Genomic DNA, 17,464 nt, shown 5'->3' with positions numbered 1-17,464 from the left:
GTGTCGTTAGTCGCGAGAAGAACATCTTGTCATAGTTGAACTTAAACCCTCGGTGTGACCTTATTTTAACGTATCAAACATTGAGGAATCCTTGCTCCAGCCTGAACCACATTGTTACTATTAATGAAGATCACAGATTACGAGGTCACCCGAATAAACTCAACAGACAGTCGGGATTAAAAGATAAAGGTTTTTCTGTCCCGAAAATTGATTGTTCGTATAATTAAACTGGTGGTTAATTTATTGGAGCGGGACAAATAAAACATTCTTTTGAATGATGATATATTGTTTGAGGCTGTATTTACAGCTACAGCGATAAACACATATTTACCGTACTAAACACATTCCGGGAATTTAAACTTTTGGGGAAAAATTTCAAACAATACGTTGTTTGACTAAACTGATATGCCCAGTGTTTAGTTGTATTTAATAACAAATAGAAACGTTGAAGCAAATTATTTTCTGGATCATTGTTGATTACGTTGTTCGGCCTATTGGCTCAGATAAAAGTGAATAAACCAATTTAGCATTCTTGTTAAAGTCATTTGACTATTACCGTTATTGAAATTTCATTTACGTTCAATATTTCGTGCATTAAAAACACAATACTGCGTCAAACATATTTAGCGTCACAAAAACAATGGCCATTAACTGTGTAATTTCAGTCATATCCAAAGCTGAAACGTTTACTGATAAATCTTCCTAAACAATAAATTTTAAACTCGTGTCAAAAACTATGGATAGTTTCTGCAACAATGCGCGATGTTTATTTCGTCAAATTTTTCGGAGCTAATTCGGGCAGAAGGCTTCCCGATTTTAATTATTCTGGAAATGACGTTCGATTGTTTCATAATTTAAATTTGTTTTGCGCCGTTTCTTGTCATTGCGAAGGAAGTGTACAAATACAAAATCTAGATATCTCGAGTGAAAAGAGTTCCAGCCGTGGGGAACTAAATTATATTATCTTAGGGTATTTTGTTTCTTTTTGTGGCCCTCATGGGTCGGCCATCTCGGAGATGATGTTTTACAATTGCGTTGATACTGTTAGTGAGCAAATTCGCACCGACACAACGAACAAAAAAAATCCTCTCCGACTTAATTTATGTGTACGCTTATTTGAATTTAAACAGAAAATTAATGAACGCGAACTCTAGAACAAATTATGGAAACTGTAATATTGTTTCGCTTGAATTATACATGTATAATTATTACCGAATTTGTATGCATAGTTGTTGTCCAGAATTTATTACTGTTTTGTGTAATATTATTAAGTTCGCAGCTTTCTAAACCATCGCTTCACGTAATTGTAAATCGCTCCGCAATTTGCGCCGCCACAACAACAAATTCGTAATCGAATTTTCTTCAATCTGGCCCAATTGCAGGCTCCGGCTTGCACTCGCCTAATGTTAAACGGGTTAGTTCAAGACACATTCGCACGTCTCAATTGACTCGGTTTTATGCCGCGAACTGCGTAAACAAATTTACATTCGACTCAAAGGAGCCGAATACTTAAGTTTTATGAATTTCGATGTCATCTTCATGGGGGAGCCTGTCTTCGAGTTCCCGGCGAGTTATAAAATTAAACATGAGTGTGTGCGGAATATGCTTAGAATAAACTTCATGAGATACCTGGAACTACTGCTATTGATTTAACCGAACTTTGCCAACTCTGTGGAAGGTGTTTAGCGGAGGAACCGACTCCATTCTGTATATTTGTCAATATTATGACAGTCCGCATCAAATCTTCATTTGCTTCGTTTACTTTCTCCCGCAAAATTTACCTTTGAGCAATTATTGTGAAAATGGTAATTTTTTAATTTATGAGACGACCCATATCTCTGTAGATTTAGGACTCTTCTGAATGTGATCAGAATATTAACGAAAAGTAAATATCTCGATTATGAGATTCAGGGAAATATTGTTGCATTTATAAACTTTGCAAAACTTGAATTGAGTAATTACAGTTTTTATTTTTGGTCGATTTTCTCAGCCTCAAAGACCAAGAAACTTTAATCAAAGAAGAGCTTGCAGGCCAACATTGTCTATTACAATAACAGACTAATAGCGTTGTGTTTATTAAATTAACGTACAGACTTAGACGACGCTCCGTTCGCTTTTTGCAAACAACAAAGGTTGACTCAATGGGGAAACGACTAAATATACCCACCAGGAATGGTTGACTTTATTTTTTCTAAAAGCACTTTGTTATTTTTTTAGTATGTGCATTGTGTTTCTGATCCTTCATCAATTATTCAGCTTACAGTACACCCGTAAAACTTTACGTCCAAGGAAATTGCTGTATACTATTCAATTATTTACTTTCTTGCAGCCAGTATTGACAACTGCAGCTATAATTTAAAGTTATCAACATCCGTTTCAGTAACTGATTTACGACTGCTTTTAGAAAGCAGTCGCATGATTGAATTACTTTGTGAATACACCAATTTCGACTTAAATTAATAATTGCTGTTATTATACCGAAATCTATTTAGGCGTTCTTGTTTTATACCATAGTTATCCAGAAACATAAATATTAAATTCCCTGACCCAATTTAGTGTCTTGAAGGAACTTAATGATGTCATTATATCGACATGTTCGTCCACCAGCATTGTTTGAAAATGAAACAATGGAATTTGTAGCGAAAAAACAACTCAAATAATGGATAATTGAAAATTGAAGCTCTGTATTGTACCAACTATTCAAACAAAGTAAAAAATTTAATAATCCCTTTTTACACGATAAAATAAAAACCTGCACTTGAGCAAAACAGTTAACTTCCTGGCCTTAATGTGGCTTTAAGCGTAACAGTTATACTTTCTCAGCTTGCAAGTCGTTGAGGCGAATTCCTTGGTTATTTAAAACCCCAGCATTAGGTCGTCTCTAGAATCACATAGCCTCAATAAAAACCACTAGCGCCTACAAAGGTGGCAGTTTACCAACCTATGAATATTTTGTTACAAATCCTGGGAATTCAGGCAACACGTTCCGAAATAAATTATTTGACGGTCGCCGTTCGCCTCCCCTGGAGTTTCTCGCATTAGAGCATCGATAACGCAGAATAAAAGTCGCAACAGAGATATTTCTTGTGGACGGAGACGTAAAACAAACTCGATGAATAATATTTTTCGTTGCGAAGATTTAATTTGACTTTGGATCTAAATCAACACATTCAACTTTATTTACTTTCCTGTGAAGATAAATTTTCAATAAAATGTTTCGTTTTGCACCGTGGGATTATAAAGTGCGACAAAAAGTGTGTCGAGGGTGCGAAAGTTTCGGGAACAATTTAAACAACTTAGATTAGTTAATTTACTTTAATCTCGACGAGCAGGAGTAAAAGACAGTGCCCACATCATGCTCACCTACATGTTTACAGCGACGTTCAGACGTAAATTTCATTTGAAGCAAGGTAACTGAAGCGTTGTGAAATTCAAATTATTAAATAGCGCAAGAAGGATCTTTAAGCGAACCCTTAGGGTTTCATCATTAGTAATATGTATGCTCGAGAAGGTTTAGTACTTAATCTATAACATGCATTCTGTTAACACCTTAAAAAGGATATTAGGAAGCACGGTTCAAGAGATCACGTTTGGGTTATATGGAGTATTTGCAAATTTTATAGCAATAGAAAAAGTAATGGGCTCATACTTCCCCTTCCTGCTTAATATTCGAAGAAAGTCATCCACGATGGTGAGAAATATTCACAGGAGACCGGCATCAGAGACTGGCAATTCCTTTCATTGATTTTTTCTTTGCCCCAAAGAAATACATAAATTTGAACTTGTCACTAAGTTTGTTATCTCATTTCTTGATCAGTATGTTATTTTATAAACACATTTGTTCAAGTGTTTACTCTTACATATCGTGAATAACACATAAGCAAGCTGAGCTAAAGCTTTCCAACTTATAATTCAGTTCAAACTTTCAAAGAAACACACCTAAAAGTGCTCCAAACAAGATTTTAAACTAGACAGACTTGGTAGTGAAATATTACACTCTTTCGCAGAATAGTTCGAAAAATTTGTATGATTTTGAAACAAATTGACGTTTTTTATTGCCACTAATTTTTTAATCAAAATTTAATTTGCAGATTTATTGATCAAATTCTTTTGATTGAATATTCTGTTTCACCAAAGCTCAAGGTAAAAGTAAGGCGTTTTTAAATATTTTATATTAAACGAAAGCTGAAGGTTGACATGCGCAAGCACTTTCCGACTTTGTGCCAGTTCCGTGTTTGAAACATTCTTCCCAGTTGTGAAATTCCGAAATTTTAATTTTTTCAGCTAATGAAGTAAAGTATATGAGCCGAACAGCAGCCGGAGCTAAGGATCTGCAACTTAGCGAGTTTAATTGGCAAGTGAGAGTGAAAGAATGTCTTTCTCTCGAAATTAATTCATATAAAAAGCGAACAATTTTCACGTTTTACAAAGTTTCGTATCCCATGAAAATTGGAAGTACATAATTGAATCGATGTCGGAATTGCGGTCTGTAATCAAAGTGCTTTCTGCTTTCTGGTTCTTTCTAATGGCATCGGCGGCACGTGAATTTCAATAAGATACTGAAAGACAGCGAAATTTTAAAATCAGGTCTCATACTTGCAACTTCAGGAAAAATTCCTTCCGCAATATCGCGAGCAATTCGAAATTTTACGATGATGCACTGAGTTTACCTTCTGCTTTCAATATTAAAGCTTAGCTGCTATTTATAACGCTTCTGCAACGTTAAAACCCACCATAAATGCCCAGACTCAACAGGACACTGCTACACAGCACGTGGCTTCAACATTGCTAAAGTTTATAAGCTGGGGATAGTTTGAGTTGAAAGCTCTGCTGAAGCGCTTTGTTCAAATTATTGGTCGCCTAACTACTCTTGATTAACAGAAATTCCAAAATATGATTTTACAGAATGTCGGTTTCGTACAAAATCCAACATACACAAATTATAATTAGCGAGAGCTGGATTTGCCCGGCGCATCCACCATTTTTACTAGTAATTAATATTCAGAATCAGAATATTTTTACCTACTTTATGTTGTTGCCCTACGTTAAAATATTTAGAAAATAACAATAAAACATAATTTACGAAACACTGAAATATACAGGATGATTCAAAAGTACCGTACTATTTCTTAGGTAATGATAAATATATCCAGTTGAGTTTCAGTTCTTATGACAAGATATTGTCTAAGCCTAAGGTAAGTTCACGTTGTCTTAAATAAAATAGAGTTAGAGAATCGAAGGCTACATACATTATAATTGTTATGTATTTGAAAATAAATTCATATGATATCGCCTGATAAATTATAACTTCAGAGCACTATAACTTAGGAGACAAAACGAGATACAGTCACAGAATTTTCTGAACGCAAAAAAAATGTACGGAAAAGTAAATCTTCACGCCAAATTGTTTTAAATTAAAAAATCGTTTTGAAAAATATGAGGCAGACTGGTAATTGGTAAAAGTTGTTTTTTTTCAACAATACTTGGAAAAAAAAGCATCGTGTCTAACACTAAAACATTATTTTAACAACGTTATACTTAAAAGCTTAGTAAATACACAGTTTAAACCGACATAACTACAAAAATTATTTTGTATTTTCTGTAATAAAAGTCCAATATTTATTTAATGCATTTCATTAACAATAGGTATTTAAATTCGTGCAGCTATTTTTTGTGGGCGTGCTAAATGTGTATGATGTGACAGAAAATTAATTTTACTTCCAGCGCTTTGCCTTTGTTAATTGTTGGCACTATTGTGACCTTAGTAATTTAAAAACTAGGTGAGATAATGGCAAAATCTTGTTGTTCATAAAATTTATATTATTGCGGTCGTAACGTAGCCACTTTGAAATATGTATGGTATCCAACATGCGTTTAATTTGACGTTATTTGTCTATAACAAAGTTTGTTTTAAAATAATACGTCCATGGGGATATGGTTTTGGAGTTTTCTTCGGCGGGAAGAGCGTAGGAGAGTAAGGATGTGCTTCGGGCGTGTGTCAGGCGATAATCTGCGTAAGATTTAGTGTGGCAACTAATATCATCTATGGTCGATACAGTAGGCTGCAAAGCTAATGCCTTGTTGGCTAGAAAGCTGTCTAGGCCACCGCTGGGAAACTCAATCAAAATTTATACGATAGGACGACCTTAATATCTTGAGAGAATTAGAACTATTGATTTTATTCTTTGTACCTTCCTTTGCCAACGTGTGCAGAATTCGAAATCAACGGGAGATATTGGCAATTTGCTAACACTGTATTAATACAGTGACGTCGGCTAGACGCCTCGCATTAGTTCTTGTCGATTTGAAAGTTTATTCAAAATTAAGCCAAGTGCTTCGAACCGGCACTAATGCTCGGAGCAAACAATCGATGAAAAAGAGTTTCGCGAGCTACGTGAACGATTACGTCGAGTGGTTGCAGGGGCCGACTCGAGGGGCCACCAAAGAGCATTGTGGATGCAACTCGACGACAAAAGCAGCAGGAAATGCAGTGAGCGTGAGATCGATGATACTGGAGTAGAGAGCCTGACGCGGACAAGTAATAACCTATTTTCCAGCTCTGTGGAGCCGGAGACACCCCCATCTGACGCCCATCACACGAATTCGACGGTTCTCAGACCGCGATACAATTTTTTGACGAGTTAATCGTGCGGAGATTCGAACGCATTAAAGCTCGACCGTTCCAGTTCGCACCGGAGAGCCTCAGCGATAATTCCGACAGGAATTTATTAGAATTTATGGAGCTTTCGGGTATTCCAACTTCGATAACTTTCTATGCTTATACACTAATCTTTTTGTAATAACCGGCACTGATTTTGCGCTCCTGAGGCGAACTTGTGGAGCTCCGAACGCTCCTCCTCCAACCAACGTCAGTGGCGCTCCACAACAAAATTTTAGAATGGTTATGATTTTGCGACCACTTCTTTTGCCACAAAAATAAAAATTTATTTCACATCACATTATTTTTTGCGGAGGTAAGAAGCTCAAGTCTCGTGAAGCTCTAATTCCCCACAACGCGCACTTCCTTCGCTAATTCCGGCTATTCCGAGAGTGGGCATGTGGCGATTATGTCTGATAAGCTCCTTAATTCTATTCACATTTGCTTGCAATGACCGTCTGAAGTGAAGATTCTCCGTGTCTGTCTGGCCATTTTGGCCTTCCAAACTTAGGACGCTGAACCTGGAACAACAATCATTGCACAAAAATTTCAGCTCTTAAAATCAATAAAATTGATAAAATAATTATTAATTAATCAGTTTTCATTCCAAATTTAATTATAATCAAAATCGCACTTACGTGCTCGTCAAATAGTGTAAGTCGAAAGTTGAGCTTGTCCTAAATGATGATTGATTAAGTTACGAAACTTCATTTATAGTTTCATTGAACTATCAGAATATAAACTTCATTATCTAATATGTAGGATCGCGTGAACGTCCGAACTGTTTGAATACTATTTGTATTCTAACGCAAACAACCAACAACCATCGTTTAACTACTAACTACCAACTTCTCCTTGAAGTTACAAGTAGTTTCCACTCATTTATACGTCTACATTTGTTAACTGGGCCGTCCGCCGTATTTATTTTCTGCAGTAAAGTGTCGCAAAGTTTAACGTTACAGCAGGGTTAAGTTTCAAGATTGATTTTGCATTAATTAATCTAGAAGCGAATGATAATGCGACGGACCCGTCGAAAGCTAATAAATTGATGCATGATTTGTTTATCATTATCGACTAAGTGTTCGGCGAAGTTTGGCAGAAGTAGCTGCGATATATTGCCGATCAATAGGTGAGTTATGGTAAGTGTAATTAGGTTGGATGTAGTGGTAAAAATTTGTCTATTCAGCGCTTGAAACCAAAGCTGTGTCCCTATTATTGTATTTGTCTGGTCGATTTCATTGCATTATTAAGCAATTATGTTTGTGATCGGTTCGCTGAAATATTTGTAGTCTAGTTAATCAATAAGATTGCATAATACACGAAACAAGCACTGCCGGAAATGAAAGTTTTAATCACAATTAGATTTCTGCGTCGTCAGAAGCAAATCTATCAGTGAGAAAAATCTAGTTACAACTTCATCTTAAATCTAATTTCGCTGCGCTTATTTGTGCGAGTAATTACCCCGTTCTCAAAAGAAAATAATTAAAATTAGTAATTCTCATTTTGTCTTCCACTGGTATAAATTTCTTTAAGAATTAAGGGTCATTGATGTTGGAAATAGCCGAACGTGTGCTACATTGCTCTCTTAAATGAATCAATTTTTAAGTTCACTGCTCAACGATATCCGTAACAGTGGCCGATAAATTAGGAAAAATAAGTAGAAAAACGTTCTACTCGAGTGCGCAATTTATTGTGCCGGTGAAAAATGAGAGCAGTCGGCATTTACTACATAAATAAAGATTTGTGAATTCTATCGCAAAAAACATTTCTTTCAAAAAAATCTACGACTTTTATTGGCCGTGTTCTGGTAATTTACATAGCGAGTTTATCAAGCCAGATTTATATGCGTATTTTTGTCCTTCTTATGTTATATGCTAAATTACACAATTTCTCTAAGAAAGAGGACGGAATTGTAAAAGTTTATCTAAATACATAACTGGAAACTCTGACGAAAGTTGGCAATTTTTTTTCATTTGAAAATTGTGTTTGGGGAAAATTGCCTCAATCAGTCTGCCACATTTTCGATCCATTTACACGAAGAGTCACTCAACTTTACGGCCTATGAAAATTTTAAAGACTTCGCTTTGCCAAGTACCATTCCGTTTTTGTTAATGCGCTGCTGCTATTTTAATTACAATATTGTTGAATTGCTTATTTCCTCTTAATTTCCGCACAATTCTTGGAAGTTGGTCGCTGAGAGCTGCCGTTATTGCTACACCAATATGGAATACGAATTTTTTTGAATTAATTAACTTTTTAAAATTGGACGTCATACAAATTACTTCTAGCATAAGCTTCAACTTTCACAATAAAGTGTAAAATTCACAAAGTTACGGGCCTGTAAAAATTTTTATTAAAAAGACAATGCAAATGGAATACACATACCTGCCTTTAATAAACATATCTTTTTGTTTCAAAATAACCTTTTTAATTAAAATACTAAATTTTTCAAGCCAATTGTGATTCAAGCCAAACCGTTGAATTTGCATTTACCCTTTCCAAACGGCTGCACAAACAATAAAAATATTACGGCGAACAATTTTTTATTATAAATTCTATGCATAGTGAAACAAATTTTGCAAACTATTACGTTTTAATTTGAATTATTTATTAACTATACAATGCCTTATTTACAACTTTGCTTACTGTAACAAAATTTTGCCCGGCGCATCCACCAATTTTGCATAATAATACTAACTCAAAATAATACTGTAGGGCATATTGTAAACAAATTTTCTTTAAATTTGATTGAATATAAGATTTTGCACACTTGAATAAGCAATTACTTGCAACTAGCAGTGAATAGTTAGTTCAGTCATGCGTGCTAAAACATAGTGCAGTGCTCAGTAATAAATGATTATTATGCCACATAACGTAGAGCTACCTGAACATGTTTTTGATCGTTTGCGAATGTTTCGGTGCATAGCTGTATCAATAAATCCAATAATACATCTCCCAATTCAAACGTAATGCTCGAAAATAATAACACTAGTTGGTATTTCCGTTCTACGTACCAGCGCAGTTTAAATAATTTTGCGAATAAATTCTGATACATTTAAACTAGTCGCAGACCTCCCGGTATGTTTTGCCTCACCACGTATAAATACCCTAAAACGTGCAACCATTTATCTTCCTGCAAAAAGCTACTTGTGCGAAATGTGGCTACCTAAACAGTGAAATGTACGTTCGATGTTTGTCTGGTGGACGGTTTTGTTTGTCAACGCATTACTTACCAGGAAATTTGGCAGGAATTTTTCGGGCGCCAAGCCCCTCTCGAAGAAACTTTGTTTACTTGCGAAACTTTACCAACTATAATAACAATTGTCTCAGAATTTGCATGATTTTCGTAGCGGCATTCCATAACTAACGCCGATATTTTCCGACTCGTTGGCATGCACGTAGTTATCGTGGTCTGTATTATATTAGCGAGCGACAGAATTAATACTATGAGGAGCAACTTGTAAAACTTTGATCGCGCTAAATAAACTCCTCCGGCCATGATTGTATAATTGGATTTGTTGTTTATGAGCACCACTGACATGAGTGTTATCGTCATGTTCTGAGCTGTGGTTACTCTGACACTTCCTTGCGGAACTGGAGGGGCACAATTGGCAAATTTGAATCGAGGTTTTGGAATTCGATAAGTTCGCTATTTTTTGCTGCTCTACCTTGTGATGAAATTTCGCGGATTATTGATGGCAGAAATCGACTCAATTACATGAAACGTCTTCAGATTTAATTTCGGCGAAACAAAGCTTCGGAATTACAAAGCATTATTGATTTGAAAGTCTGGAACGCAGAAGCCATTCATACCTTAAGAACGTTGTCATGTGCTCTTTGCTTTATCAGTGTTGCTTTCTAGTTCATTCGCAAACTTCGCCAAACTTTTACGTAAAATATCACAAGCTATAAAACGCATACGAGTAACATTACGCTATATAAATAGGACACTAAAATGGAGCGTCTGAAATTTGAGTGACGTGTGGGTGTAGGAAAATTCGGTGCAAGCTTTTCCCGAAAGTGGGCCGAGCATTTCACGAATGAAACTCGATTACGGTGCCATCGCTTGTCGAATTACACAGCAAACAAATTCAGTTAATATTCCACATATATGTCTATTGTGTATCTTTGATTTGTATTGGAAGCCTTCTCAAAACTATGCCAATATTGTCATTGATTCGAATGCGATGACTCTGAATTTCAGTTTCACATTGCACACATTCCTTCATGGCAATGCGCGACGAAATTTATGGAATCTATTGATATCGACGACGGTATTTACCGTTTGTTATATTGTTCCCTAAACAAATTGTTTGCTTTTCGAAATTTACAGCGGATTAAACGCAACAGCTCATTAATTCGATTATTTCTCAAAACCGGGAAGACGCCAGCTGATGTGGGCCGTAATGGCGAGACATCTGCTTGCCCGTTATGTGCTTGTTCTGACAATGTTTCTGTAACGATGGTAATAGTGAATGAAGAACTTGAGCAGAGATGTGGGATATTAAACTGCGGAGAATTAGATCTAATGTTGACTTTGATGTAACGCTGCAGAATTCTTACTCGCGATTAGTTAGATATGTTATAATACCCTAGGCTAATATAATGTGCTGTCGCATACAAGCATTTCTGGCAGCGCCTAATATCACATATTACGCGACATGCTACGCCAATTTCAGCAATATTTGAGTAGAGAAAATTTATAACATTTCTATAAGACCTAGAAAAATAGTCGTAAAAACGTATTTAATTGTAAAAAAATAGTTTTAAGCAAAATATGAAATAATAAATACCATGTTTTCAGGTTTCATATTTTAATAAAAAATTACTGCTCCGAAATTGTAATTAAATTCTTGTTGTTAATTTTCTCAAGCCTCATGCATACACAAATCCCAAACTTTAAACAATTTGATAATGTTGTTCCAAAACATTGAAATTAATCAGTTTCCATTAAATTTAATCTATTCAGGTTTACAATATTATTGGGAACGTTATGTGCACAACGTACTTAGCGTTAAGCACAATATTGCAATAAGATTGTGCTACTGCATTATGATTATGGGATCAAAGCCGTCAATAGCAAATTAATTTTCTCGGCTTAGCGGTTAGCAAATCAAATTATGTAGGTGTGCTTAAATAATTAATTTACATGAAAAATGGTCGCTTAAAATACTAAACTTTTTTCTTTTATTCGCCTGTTTAAAGTAACGAAACGTAATCCTGAATAATCCAGATTCGATACTAAATACGGCGATATAGCGCTAGCTGGGCGCTTAATTTTAAAACAATATTAATTCAAGAGAGGAAAAACTACATAGTTGGATAAAACTCTTAAGAACATGATTCAATATTGAATTTTAATTATTTCTTTAGATAGAAGCCGCGAGCTTAAGCAAATATTTTTTAACCAAATACAATTACGATTTTGATTAAAAATCCGAAATCTCCGAGAGCATCTCCAGCCTTTAGCTTTAATGATCAAGAATTGCGGCGGTTGTAATAATTCAATTGCAAAAGTATTGTAAACGCAAAAAGTACAGTGCAGATGATTGATGATTGGTAATTATTCCATTTTTGTAGACAATCAATTTTAGATTGGAATCAGCCCAGCCTTTAGCATGCGATGATGAATGGGGAATTTAGATGTGGGTGACGATTTTTGATTCGCTAATACGCCTTTGATTCGGAAAAGGATGCGCCGATGAAAAACATGATAGGTTTTATTGAAAACCACACACGACTGCACAGAAACTAAACAGTTTAAAAATCAATTAATAACGACACTTCCCGGTCGCCCACAAAGCGATTTTATCACTGAAACGTAAAATCGAGTCGAGCGGTTGCAGCGCAATGGTTTAAGAAAATCAGGAAAAATTAACCACTTCAGAAGTCGGCTGAATGTCGGCTTTGCGTGGGCGTTTTCAAAGCAAGTTCGATACTAGGACTTGTCGCCCAAGACAATAACATTACAAAGCGATGAAAACTTACGTGAACTGCGACCAGTAAAACTGGTAAGTTTATGTCCACACGTCGAGCCGTGAAGCGGAAACACAAGGCATCTACATCAGCGCTTCTTAACAAAGCAAGGAGCTTTTATCCGTGGGAAATAGCAACAAACACAAATTCTACGTTTTGTGGGGTGGACGCATGCTATTTCGTATTTACCCAATTTTGGGTTTAAATAAATAGTGATTTTATTAGCGCAAGCATAAATTCCCGCATTTGGTTTGAAGTAACTTAAATATCCAGCTACATCTAAGAGTTTAGTGTTGTAAAAGCACTCAGCTTCGAATGGTAGAAACGCTCAAAAGCAGTCTCTAAACTTCCAGCATTAATAGCTAAGAAGTGAAGTGAACGGCGTTCTAAATAACTTATATTGTCTGTTCTTCTCCACCTGCCACCCACATACATATATCAGAGAGCAAGAAAGTACATCGCATATTTTAGCAGGTAAAAGTCGCTTCGATCGAAATGCCACCCGGAATTATAGCGAGGAGAATTCCGGAGCCGTAGCGGGATATTTCGAATATCTTTTTCCGGAGTCGCCTCATTGAATATCAGACCGTCATGTGACAAATGGCTGCTGTCTAGGCTTGTTGACGTGTCGATAACCAACCCCGAGCTTGAATATTCTCTTCCACATTACACTGGTATGAAGATTGATTGATTCCTTCCTATTACAATACGTTTATCCTATCAGTGCACGGTGATGACAAATTTTACATCACCTGGAAAAATATTTACAAGGGTATTGATTTGTGGCCCGTGCGCAAATCGTTCTCCTCAAGCATTAAAAGCAAATCACGACTAAGTTTATTCCAAATGATTCTGTCAAATTCGAAAGAAAGTTTCACAAGTTTCCAAGTTGATACGTCGCGCACGTCTCGACGTTTTTTGAGACGGAGTTTTTCGCAAGACGACGAAAAATTTTACTTTCGTTCAGCAACAAGCATGGATGAGCGCTTTTTTGCAAAACAAGGTGGCAAGGACATGCTGAATATTTCATGCACTGAGCCTGCCAAGGACCGAAAGATATTTATTATGGCACAGAAATTGAAATACGGACTAGCCAGGACAGAAAATTCGTTAACAACTAATTTAATTGCGTTTGGAAAACCAGTGCGTTTTGTAATTCCACTTTCGCGCTATTCTCGTGTAAAAAATTCCAGCGAATCTAATTTGCATCTTAAAATAATGTGGATATATTTATGCGGCATAATACACTTTACATTGTCATTTGCAGTGTACATTTAATGAATAAGTTATGAACACGATAAAACCAAATTCAGATTGTGATTATGTTAGCAGTTCACTTTAATGTTCATTTTAAACAAATTTATTACCCCATGTAGTTCCACCAGTTTAAAGCGGGATCATAATTATAACAATAACTCTAATGTATTGTATATTTTGAAATCGTTCACTGTGATGTCAAAGCGCTATTATCGCATTGCACAAAAACTCAAATTGTTTTGACCTAAAACAATTAATAGGAGAAAAATTGTTTTAATCTTCTGTTTCAAGTGTGAACTTTAAGTGGACCGTGAAGAAATACATTCATTCTAACGCAAGTTATTGTACCGAAGCAATAGATTTTATATCAGTTCAACCTACTGTCAACAATCTTTTATATTGGATTTTCTTACAATAAAGATTTCGGAAATTTATTTTTCCGACAGTAACTCACCGGAGCTTTCAGTCGCCCTATAACACAAATTAAATAAAATCTTCCGTTTTAGTTCTAGTTTTGGAGCACTTGAAAACGTGTTACCATGAAGATTTTCTGCAGTTCTGCTGCAGTTCCACGCTACTTTCGCGCAAATTAAGTTTCATTTTGATAACCAAACAATCATGTCTTTACGGTTAGCTGCCCTGTAAATATTTCGTAGATCAAAGCGAGGAACTCGCCTTTGAAGAACCCCCGCGGTTGGTGATAAACGGCGTAAGAGAAGCGGCATCTAAGCCATTGTTCATTGCAGTAACACGATTACAATACAGTTCTGATTACTTTTTTATAGAAAAAACCGAGCACTCTCCAAGACCCAGCAACAATGACTCTCCGATTGAAATCACTGTTAATTCAAACCATTAAAGTGTGATTACTCGAATTATGGCTGCACTTAAAAGCTCCACTTTTTCAATTGGAGCTTCGGTTAATGAGATTAGCTACACGCATGAAAAGTCATTCAATCATAGAACAACGAAGTAAGTACGTGATGTACTTATAGTTTCTTGCAGGAAGGAATTGCATGAAAAATTCATGATTTTACGAGAAACGGGCATAATAAAATTTGCCAACTTGCGATGAAATATTCAAAAATGTAATAAACGCCCTGAACAGCTGGGTAAAGGTGACAAAGAAATAAACAATTGTTTGATTTGGTTTTCTGCTCTTTGAAACTTGACATGCATATGATTTTAATTTAAATTTTTATAAATATGTTGTATTTTTTTTAATTAAATTATGCCTTTGACGTGTATAACAGAAAACTGTTTCAAAGTGATAGTATGAGTTTTTGTTATTGACATAATTTATATTTATAAATAATAATTCAAAAATTACGATTGCTGGGCGCTCGATTTTTGAGCTATAAATACGTAGAAACGTCGAGTCAGCAAAAATAGAACTGATATAAATGCGACATTATGACATTTACATATGTCGTGTGGTCGTGTGTTACCAGCAATCCTATGGAAAATATTTAAAACAATTCTCCTTACAAGAGCTATTTATATTGTTATTCGTACACGCGATTCGTTTATTTTTGGAGTAAGATATTTGCAGTGTAATTGATTTTTTACTGTTGGTTTGTTGAAAAGTTTAATTAGCAATTCATCGGCAAAAACCTGGAATTTTCCGGTTTGAAAGCATTTCCTTTACAGGAAAGTTCTAGATCTAGGACAATGGCTACAACTAATTTAAACTGAAGAAAGAAAACTCATCACGTTGGACCGCTAGCTATGTAGGATTACAGAAGAATCTAAGACCATTGTCGCCGTCTGATTTCCATTCTTTGTGGAAATGTTATGTTTGCTTTTATTTACTTAGACTCATATCAAGTTGCAAGTGCAAGTTCTTATCTGGGTTGGCTTTCAAAACCTAAACTAATTTCCAAAGTTTCAGTCAAACTGGATTAACAGCAATATCACAAATTTTCATTCGAAAAAACATTCATTTTTCTATTACGGTCACGGAATACTGAATTAAAATTATTCAAAATCAATCAATATTCAACGCTGTCACGTCCTGAACAGTTAAATTAAAAATTCATCAATATCAACTGCCTTACAAAGTAATTCGTTTACCATCAGATTCAAATGAAGCCTCTTCGTTAAACAAAACTTTGGGAAAACTGCGATTCTTTTGTGTATTTTAAACTTGAAAACATTTAATAAATTTGTATTGTTTTCAAATCGTCATAATATTACAATCATTATCTCTCTTAGTTTAATTTTTAATAAATATCCACAACCCATTTAACTGCACTCTTGCGTCATAATGTATTTAGTCACGCAAATTTTGTTATTATTGTAGTTATCAGTAACAAAGTCAACATGAAATAAACCCAATATAATGGCTTTTAATATTAAAACATGTTTCGTGATTACTAAAAATAATTCAAGAGTTGCAGTTTACACTTCTTGGTGTTATGATCAGCACTGTGCAGGAAAGGAAAATGCAGATTTGCTCGGGCTTGGCTGCTTTTTGCCTCCACTACACATTAAAAATGTATAAACTTGAGGCTAAAAGATGGTTGCGTGTTTTCCCAACAGACCTGAAAGCCCACCTAAAGTGTCTGTTCCAAATCTAAGCCAGTGCTTAAGATCCATCTCTTTGTATTCGGTCTTGTCATTCCTTCTGTACTGCGCTGGACATCTCATGAATTCAGTTAATATTAAGTGAATTACATTACATTACATTAATTTAACTCATAATGATATTGTACGAAATTTGATATTTCACATTGTTGATGCAATTTATTATTAAAGATCTATAATTACAATTATCTGTTGAACCACACAATTCATTTATAACGTATATCTGCAAACATATCTAGCACTTATCTCTCGCAGGTAACAACCCTTGACCCGTTCTGCACTAAATTGTCCTTTAAATAATTATTTGGCACAATAGACAGATGTAGAAACTGTTTATTAATTGTCTCTTGTGCTAACTAACAATAGAGGTTAGTTAGTCAAATTGTAGCAATTAACACAAAGTTTTGCACATTTATGCGACTTATTGTACATTAAAAATACTTTACGGATGTTTTAAGAAAAAAATAAAGATTGCGTTTAAATGAAATTTCTTTCCACGTGAAAGCGCGTCTTGTTTTTGGCCCTAGAAATTTTTTGTAGCGTCATATTTCACGGAGATGACAGAACAAGTGCCTTAGATTCAAAGGGTTTCTCATTTTTCAGCGATAAGTTCAATAAATCAGTGCAAAACCATTGAACTGAAAAAATAAATATGACCGAATAGACCGTAAAACAAATTCAAGACAAATATTCACTTTTTATTGAGATCTGGCTCGGAGCCATGGCGAAGTTGAAAATTTCATTCTGTGCACCTTGATTTATTTATTAATCCGTTCAGTGTTGCGTTTTTTATAAAAGATAAGTCACGGGTTTTAGCTTAAGAACTTTTCCGGGGATGTATTTCATTACTGGTCGTATCGAAACTCGATCTGGGGCATTAAAGGCGATGGAAGGAGCAGGTGGAAGATATACGTTTCGTAAATTTAAGCTTTTTGGTGAATTCCTCAATGATACATTTTCTGATTAAGTTTGCACAAACATATCCTA

The 17,464-nt window shown here is 35.3% G+C and overlaps 1 protein-coding gene and 1 non-coding gene across 2 annotated transcripts in view; one reads left to right on the top strand and one right to left on the bottom strand.

Moving 5' to 3' along the window:
• Window positions 1–17,464, top strand: part of LOC662052 (zwei Ig domain protein zig-8) — an 85,523-nt gene that overhangs the window by 5,836 nt on the left and 62,223 nt on the right. The gene's annotated exons all lie outside the window — the stretch shown is intronic.
• On the bottom strand, window positions 5,517–10,645 carry LOC107398352 (uncharacterized). Its single transcript, XR_010333411.1, has 3 exons — window positions 10,472–10,645; window positions 9,892–10,413; window positions 5,517–7,179 (listed from the first exon to the last, which is right to left on the bottom strand). It is a non-coding gene; the product is annotated as an uncharacterized LOC107398352 (transcript).

This window comes from Tribolium castaneum, chromosome 3, assembly GCF_031307605.1.
Source record: "Tribolium castaneum strain GA2 chromosome 3, icTriCast1.1, whole genome shotgun sequence".
NCBI lineage: Eukaryota > Metazoa > Arthropoda > Insecta > Coleoptera > Tenebrionidae > Tribolium > Tribolium castaneum.
This window is presented reverse-complemented; position numbering and strand designations above follow the sequence as displayed.